Genomic DNA, 7524 nt, shown 5'->3' with positions numbered 1-7524 from the left:
GAAACCGCATTCCTTTTACGAATAAAGAAAGATAGAAAGATAGTTAGTAAGAAGAAAGAAAAAAAAAGATAGAAAGAAGAAAGAACGAACAAAAAGGTAGAAAGAAAAAAAAAAGGAAAGAAAAAAATTTATTTTCGCAATTCGAAGCATTTAGAATTTGATAAACCTTTTTGAGTAGTTTTTAAACATTTAATTTCCCTGATTTAATTTTCTTAACTGAAATTCAAAATATTCATGTGCCACAAAATTTTTTAAACAAGTTAATTATTAATTCTAAAAAAAATATATTATTTTAAATTCTTTCATATTATACAAATTTATTAGTTTTAAATAATTAAATATGATCCGTACACCATAAACTGAATATAAAAAATGTTTAAGGAAAAAAAAAGAATTATAGAAAGAATAAAGAAAGAAAGAAAGAAAGAAAAGAAAAAAGGTAGAAATAAATAAAGATAGTGATAGAAAGAAAGAAAGAAACATAAATGAAAAAAGAACTAAAGAATGTAGTGAAAAAAAGAAATTTTAGTAATTGTAAACATTTAGAATTTGATGAATCTTTCTTATTAGTTTTGAAACATTTAATTTCCTTGATTTAATTTCTCTGAATAAATTTCGTTAAGAGAAATTCAGAATATTATTATGCTAATAAATTCAGCAAGTATGTTCATGATTAATTAAAAAATAGATAGAAATAAATAAATGATGATAATTGATAGAATGAAAGATAGATATAGAAATAAAGAAAAATGAAAGGTAGAAAGATAGAAAGAAACATGAATAAAAGAAACAACGAAAAAATGTATCAATAAATTTAGCAAGTAAGTTAATGATTAATTAAAAGAAAATTTTGTTGTTGTTAAAAATTCGAACATATTTTCAAACTTAATTAGTGTTAAATAATTAAATATGATCCTAACGACATAAGCTGATTATAAAAAAAAATTTAAGGGAAAAAGAAAAAAGAATAATAGAAAGACTAATGAAAGAAATATACAAACCAATACATTCGGAAAGTAAGTTATTGAAAAATTTGAAAAAAAAATTTTTTTTTTTAAATTTGAACATGTTTTAAAACTTAATTAGTGTTAAAAAATTTTCAAACAAAAAAAAATTTTTTTTTTGAAAATTTGAACATGTTTTAAAACTTAATTAGTGTTAAATAATTAAATATGATCCTCACTTCGTAAACTGATTATGAACAAAATGTTGAGGGAAAGATTAAAAAAATGGTTGAAAGAAAAAAGAAAGAGAGAAATAAGAGAAAAAAGATAAAAGGGAAGAAAGAAATAAAGAGATAGAAAGATATAAATCAAGAAGAAATAAAGGTAGAAAGGTGAAAAGATAGAAAGAAATAAAGAATTAAGAAAAAAAGAAAAAACGAAAAAAATATGTAGAAAAAACATAAATTTTTGTAATTATAAATATTTAGAATTGGATAAACTCTTCTTAGTACTTTTCAAACATTTAATTTCCCTGATTAAATTTCGTTAACAGAATTTCAAAATATTCTAGTGCCAATAAATTCAGCAAGATAAATTAATGCTTAATTAAAAAATATATTTTTTGAAAGTTCGCAAATGTGTTAAAATTTAATTAGTGTTAATTAATAAATATGATTCTAAGACCATAGACTGATTATAAAAATGTTTATGAGAAAAAATTATAGAAAGAGTAAAGAAAGAAAGAAAGGTAGAAATATAGAACGAAAGAAAGAACTAAAGTAGGAAAATAAAATATAGGAAGAAAAAAAAATTTATAATTCTAAAGGTTTAGAATTTCATAAACATTTCTTAGTAGTTTTTAAAGATTTAATTTTTCTGATTACATTTTATTAAAATAAATTAAAAATATTCTTGTGCCACTAAATTGATCAAGTAAGCAAATGAATAATTTTGAAAATTCTTACATGTGTTACAACTTAATTAGTGTTAAATAATTAAATATGACTCTCAGACCATAAATTGATTATAAAACCGTTTAAGAGAAAGAAAAAGAAACAATTATAGAAAGAATGCAGAAAGAAATAAATAAAAGAAGATAAAGTAGAAAGAAAGAAAGAAATAAAGAAAGATAAGTGATAGAAAGAAAGTTAGAAATAAAGAAAAAGAAAAGGTAGAAAGGTAGAAAGATAGAAAGAAAGAAAGAAAGAAATATGAATGAAAGAAAGAACGAAAAAAAATATAGGAAAAAAAGAAATTTTCGTAATTGTAAAAATTTAGAATTTGATAAGCCTTACTTCGTAGTTTTCAAACATTTAATTTCCCTGATTAAATTTCGCTAACAGAAATTCAAAATATTCTTATGCCAATAAATTCAGCAAGTTAGTTAATGATTAATTAAAATTTTTTTTTTTTTTTGAAAGTTCGTAAATGTGTTTAAACCTAATTAGTGTTAAGTAATTAAATATGATCCTTACACCATAAACTGATTATAAAAAACGTTTAAGAGAAAGAAAAAGAAAGAAATAATAAATAAATGAATGGTCCTATTGTAATTTGAAAAAAGATCCTTTTTCCTTAAGAAAAAAATTTTTTTAACAAGAATGAAAAAGATAAAAGAAAATGAGAAGGTAACCAAACAAATCCCCTTCCTTCTTCTTTTTTTTAAATTTCTTTCGTCTTTTTTATTTTTATTATTTTTAAATCAGAATGAAAAACATTTCTAAATAATATTCAATAAATTATTTTTTAAAATGACAATAGGAGCATTTTATGTTGGTTGTCCGAATTTGCTTGTTGGATTCTTGGTTTTATTTCCAGGAATTATATACATGAAAGATAGATAGAAATAAAGAAACGAGAAGGAGAGAAAAAAAGATTGGAAGAAAAAAATATATGTAGAAAGAAAATAAGAAAAAAATAAACTTTTGTAATTATAAACATTTAGAAGTTAATAAAACTTTCTCAGAAGTTTTAAAATTTAATTTCTTTTAAATTTCGCTAATGAAAAATATAAACATTCTTTTGACAATGAATTTAGCTAGTAAGTTAATGATTGATTTAAGAAATATATATTTTTAAAAATTTGTAAGTGTTAACAATTTATTAATGTTAAATAATTAAATATCATCTAAATTACATAAACTAATAATAAAAAAGGCTTAAAATAAAGAAAAAAGACAGAAGGAATGAAATAAAGATAGAAAGAAAGGAAAAAAGAAAAATTAAAAAAACAAAAGATAGAAAGAAAAAAATCTTCATTCTAAATACTTAGAATTTTATAAACCATTCTTAGCTTAACAAAATTTAATTTCCCTGATTATATTTCGTTCTCAGAAATGCGGAATATTCTTTTGCTAATAAACTTAGTCAATAAGTTAATGATTAATGCAAACATATATATTAAACAAAAACCGTACGTGTGTTGAAACCTAATTAGTGTTAAATAAATAATAATGATCCTAAGACCATAAAATGATTATAAATAATGTTTAAGAGAAAGCGAGAGAAAGAAAAAGAAAGGTAGAAAAAAGGTAGAAAGAAAGAAAGAAAGAAAGAAAGAAAGAAAGAAAGAAGGAAAGCAAGAAAAATGAAAGAAAGAGAGAACGAAAAAAGATATGTAGAAAGAAAAAATATAGGTAGAAAAAATAAATTTCCGTAATCCTGAAACTTTTTGAATTTTACAAGCCTTTCGGAGAAGTTTAAAAAATTTAATTTTCGTTATCAAATCTCGTCGATAGAAATTCAGAATATTCTTAGCCAATAAATTTAGCGAGTAAGTTGATAATTAATTTAAAAAATACATATTTTTGAAAATTCGTATGTATATTAAAATTAATTAGTAATAAATATTTTAATATGATCCTAAAACACTAAAATGATTATAAAAAACTTTTTTGATAAAAAAATGAAAGAAAGGAAGAAGAAATTAAGAAAAATAAAAAAAAAATAGAAAGAAAGATAGAAAGAAATAGCGAAAAAAGAGATAGACAGAAACAAAGATAGGAAGAAAACAACAAAAGAAGAAACAACAAAAGTAAGAAATTTTCGTAATTATTAAAATTGAGAATTTGATAGACTTTTCATAGTAGCTTTAAATTTAATTTCGCTAATTAAATTTCGTTAATAGAAATTGGAAATAGTTTACTGTCAATAAATGTATCGAGTACGTTAATGATTAATTTTTAAAAATATATATTTTTGAAAAATCGAGCTAAACGAATATTAAAAAAAAATCCCATAAAATTATACAAATATTAATAAATAAATTTGTTTAATGAAAGATTAATAGTTACGCCACTGATACTAGACTATCCCACCTCGACCTTTGATTGTTGTTATGTCTGTACATATCGTTAAGGTGACTACATAATTATAATAATTATTATAATTTATTTGAAATTGTTATTCATTACGCTAATCAGAAATACGAAAGAAACCTCAAGGTTGGGAACTTATTATATTAAAATTTGGTGTGGAAATTAACAATTCTTATTTATATAATTTAATTTATTATGATAATTTTTTTTTATTAATCACTATTTTCATTATCCAAATTCTATTTTAAGATACCCTTATCGTAAAGGTATAAACCGGATTTGATTTAATTGTTGCAAAATTATCGATAAAATGAATAATTGAGGGGTTAGTCACATTCTGATAAAAATATGGAAATTACATTTGTCTGCATGATAACATTTATATCTTTCAATTTGACCTGCGCCGCAAACTATAATTTTATGATTAAGATAATCTTTGCAAAAATTCAATTAAAATTTCGATATTAAAATTAATTGATCAATTCAGCTTGTTTTAGCCAAGAGTACTTTTTATTTAGAAAGCTTAAACAATTAACGGAAATCTATAATCATGATTTCTATAAACATACTTTCTGAAAAATCGTTTTTATGAATAATAAATGCCTGTAACAAATTTGCAATATTTTCTTAATTTTTGTTTAACGTGTTGGTTGTTAATTCCTATAAGCGTACCAGTCATTCTGACTCTAATTTTCCAGATAGTGGGCTGCTTAAGTTCGGTTAATTTAAATTAAAAACAATAATTTTTATAGGATAAATAATCACTTTCAAAAATACAAAAAATTCGGTTCAGTTTTATTATATAATTTTTTTTTGTTTGAATTTTCAACCAAGAAAGATTTTTGAGTCAAGGAAAAAACTCAAGGAAATTGTTCAATTTTTAGGTTGAAAATATGAAATTTCTGCCAAAAAGATGAATTTTGAATCAAGAAAGATTTTTCAGGGTAAGAAAGAAAGGGACTATTAAAAATTCCAAAAAAATAAAAATCCCGCGTAATAAAACTTTAGAATAATAAAATTTGCGAATTAAAAAATTCCCGGATAATTAAATTTCCGATAGTTTGTAATATTCCCGAATCATAAAATGTTTTTATAAAAAGAAGAATATTTTCAATGTTTAAATTTTCTAAAATTATATTTGAAATTAAAATAACAATAATTGAATAATAATTTAATCCAGAAATATTTTTTTCCATTATTGTTATTTTATATTATAAATAGAGAATACATATTTATAAAAAAAATTGATTGTTTAAATTCTGGAATTTTTTACATCGGATATTTTATAATTTGGCAATTATCTCTCAGAAATTTTAGTTTTCGGGAATTTTTTAATTGAATAATTTTTAGATTTGGGAGTTTTATTATTCGGGAATGTTATTATTCGTGAATTTTATTATTTGGGAAATTTCGAAATCGGGAATTTTATTATTCAGTAATTTTATAATTCAATAGTTTTATTATTCGAGAATTTTATTATTCAGATATTTTACAAATCGGGAAGTTTATTATTCGGTAATTGTAAAATTCGGTAATTTTATTACCCGGGAATTGTATTACTCGGAAATTTTATTCTACGGGAATTTTATGATTCGGAAAGTTTATTATTCGGGAATTTTATTATTCAAGGATTTGATTATACGGGAATTTCATTATTCGGGAATTTACCAATTCAAGATTTTTGTTATTCGAAAATTTTATTATTCAAAAATTTTATAATTCGGGAATTTTATTATTCTGGAATTTATTATTCGGGAATTTTATTATTCAAGAATTTTTCATTCGAGATTTTGTTATTCAGGAATTTTATTATTCGGAAATTTCATTATTCGGGAATTTGATTATTCAATAATTTTCCATTTGGGAATTTTATTATTTATGTATTTTCCAAATCATGAATTTTGTTTTTGGGAAATGTTATAATTCAGGAATGTTATTATTCGGGAATTTCATTATTCAAGCATCTTCCAAATCGGGAATTTCATTATTCGGTAATTTAATAATCCGGCGATTTTATTATTCGGGAATTTTATGTAATTTTTTAATTGAGAAATTTTATTATTCTGATATTTTCCAAATCGTGAGTTTTATTATTAGAGATTTTCTAATTCGGGAATTTTCTAATGAGGGAATTTTATCATTAGGTAATTTTATAATTCGGGAAATTTATTATTCAGAAACTTTATTCTTGGGCAATTTTCCAGATCGAAAATTTATTATTAGGAAATTTTATTATTCGGGAATTTTCCGATTCGGGCATTGTAATATTCGGAAATTTTATAATTCGGAAATTTTATAATTCAGGAGTTTCTTTTACTCGAAAAAAAATTTTTTACTCGGAAATTTTATAATTCGTTAATTTTATTACTCGGAAATTTTATTCTACGGGAATTTTATGATTCGGAAAGTTTATTATTCGGGAATGTTATTATTCGGGAATTTTATTATTCAAGGATTTGATTATACGGGAATTTCATTATTCGGGAATTTACCAATTCAAGATTTTTGTTATTCGAAAATTTTATTATTAAAAAATTTTATAATTCGGGAATTTTATTATTCTGGAATTTATTATTCGGGAATTTTATTATTCAAGAATTTTCAATTCGAGATTTTGTTATTCAGGAATTTTATTATTCGGAAATTTCATTATTCGGGAATTTGATTATTCAATAATTTTCCATTTGGGAATTTTATTATTTATGTATTTTCCAAATCATAAATTTTGTTTTTGGGAAATGTTATAATTCAGGAATGTTATTATTCGGGAATGTCATTATTCAAGCATTTTCCAAATCGGGAATTTCATTATTCGGTAATTTAATAATCCGGCGATTTTATTATTCGGGAATTTTATGTAATTTTTTAATTGAGAAATTTTATTATTCTCATATTTTCCAAATCGGGAGTTTTATTATTAGAGATTTTCTAATTCGGGAATTTTCTAATGAGGGAATTTTATCATTAGGTAATTTTATAATTCGGGAAATTTATTATTCAGAAACTTTATTCTTGGGCAATTTTCCAGATCGAAAATTTATTATTAGGAAATTTTATTATTCGGGAATTTTCCGATTCGGGCATTGTAATATTCGGAAATTTTATAATTCAGAAATTTTATAATTCAGGAGATTCTTTTACTCGAAAAAAATTTTTTACTTGGAAATTTTATAATTCGTTAATTTTATTACTCGGAAATTTTATTCTACGGGAATTTTATGATTCGGAAAGTTTATTATTCGGGAATGTTATTATTCGGGAAT

General features: G+C 22.2%; 1 protein-coding gene across 1 annotated transcript in view; it reads right to left on the bottom strand.

Annotated features, from left to right (window-relative positions):
• Nucleotides 1–7524, bottom strand: part of LOC117179509 (androgen-induced gene 1 protein-like) — a 95282-nt gene that overhangs the window by 74969 nt on the left and 12789 nt on the right. The window lies entirely within an intron of this gene.

The sequence above is a fragment of the Belonocnema kinseyi genome, chromosome 9, assembly GCF_010883055.1.
Source record: "Belonocnema kinseyi isolate 2016_QV_RU_SX_M_011 chromosome 9, B_treatae_v1, whole genome shotgun sequence".
Taxonomy (NCBI): Eukaryota; Metazoa; Arthropoda; class Insecta; order Hymenoptera; family Cynipidae; genus Belonocnema; species Belonocnema kinseyi.
Note: the sequence above shows the minus strand (reverse complement) of the source record. Positions and strands in the feature narration are given on the sequence as shown.